This window comes from Sphaeroforma arctica, assembly GCF_001186125.1.
Source record: "Sphaeroforma arctica JP610 unplaced genomic scaffold supercont1.6185, whole genome shotgun sequence".
NCBI lineage: Eukaryota > Ichthyosporea > Ichthyophonida > Sphaeroforma > Sphaeroforma arctica.
The window spans coordinates 1-1723 of NW_014034373.1; the positions used below are offsets into that span (position 1 = coordinate 1).

General features: G+C 38.9%; 1 pseudogene across 1 annotated transcript; it reads left to right on the plus strand.

The window, feature by feature from the left end:
• Positions 1–42: 42 nt before the first annotated feature.
• Positions 43–1309, plus strand: SARC_15488 (hypothetical protein; annotated as a pseudogene; the record flags this gene model as incomplete). The annotated part of the gene is made up of 1 exon: positions 43–1309.
• Positions 1310–1723: the final 414 nt, after the last annotated feature.

Genomic DNA, 1723 nt, shown 5'->3' on the forward strand with positions numbered 1-1723 from the left:
GTGTGTTGTGTATGTATACATGTATACATAACAACGCCATTACAATAATTTGTCTGTATGCTTGTGATTATCTCTGTTAATAGGGTTTAGTTGTCGGTAACGGTGATAATAGGGGAAAGGTGTTCCTATCTCATGTCCATAAATCGTCGTGATTACAGTCTTTTCAATATTAGAGCATCATTTGATCTAGTCATCGATAGATAGACAGTCTCTATCATGGATGGCCGGGGGGCGCGCGGCTGGAATGGGGGGGGAAGAAACGAGAACAGCTACAACAGCAACAACAACAACAATAACAACAACAATATGAAGGGTGCTCACCATGGAAACAACAACAGCAACCACCCCAACAACGACAGTAAACCGCATATGAATGGAAATGGAAATGGAAATGAGAGGAATACATTTGGCGGAAGGGACGGCAATAGCAATAACAATACTAACATGCACCCCAACAGTAATATGGGAGGGAATATGAGACCCATGAATAGGGACAACAACCCCCCTGGCAACAAATTCAATGAGAATGCCAATGCCAATATGAATGCTATTCCGAACACCAGAACCCAGTATACAGGCAGAGATGGCAACAATAATAGAGACAGGAACGGTAACTGGAATAGTAATGGGCCTAATAATGGGCCTAATGCACAGCAGCCGTCGTGGTCAGATACAAATGCACCCAGGGATCCCAGGGCAGGCAATGATCCACGCTTATATAACGGTGTGAACCGCGGAAATAGCAATACCAACCCCCACTTCAATACTAATAACAACAATAACAACAACAACAACAACAACAATGGCGGTAGTAATAACGATAGGAGTAGAGGCCGTGATGATATGGGGAGGGGTGATGGGGCTGGTCGGGGGGGTGCATTAGGTCGTGTTGATACCAGCGGTAGGGGGAATGGTGGTAGGTATAACGCCACGGATAACAATAGAATGTCAATGAACGAACGTCCGAGGGACAGAGATATGGAACGTGACAGAGATACACGAGATATGAGAGATGCGAGAGGCAAGCCTCGAGACAAAGAAGCGCTCGATCGGTCGCATTCACAGTCCAATCGACCGGGTCATGGGGGTGAAGCACCTATGGGTACTGGTAACCCGTACAAGGTGTTTATAGGGAACCTGGACAAGTCAACTACCAGACAGATGCTCAAGGAGCAGTTTGAAGTGCATGGAAGGGTGGTGGAATGTTCGGTACATGATGTGTATGGGTTTGTGGAGTACAATACCACACAAGCTGCAACAATGGCTATACAGAAGGAGAACGGGCGATATCTGGGCAAGTCACGCATAGGTATATTTACAGGAGTATATATACATACAGATAAAACTATGTCTATATATTTATTATACATGTACATATATATATATATATATAAATATATACGTATACATATACATATGAATATATATGTCCGTGTGTGTATATGAATGTCTGATATATATATATATATATATATGTGCGTGTATAATGAATATATGTGTATGTTTATACATGTACATGTGTCTATCTAAATTGGTACGTGAATACATTAAGCCACGCTCGTAAACACATAGACATTTATATATATAATATATATATATATATATATATATATATATATATATATATATATATATATATATATATATATATATATATATATATATATATATATATATATATATATATATATATATATATATATATATATATATATATATATAT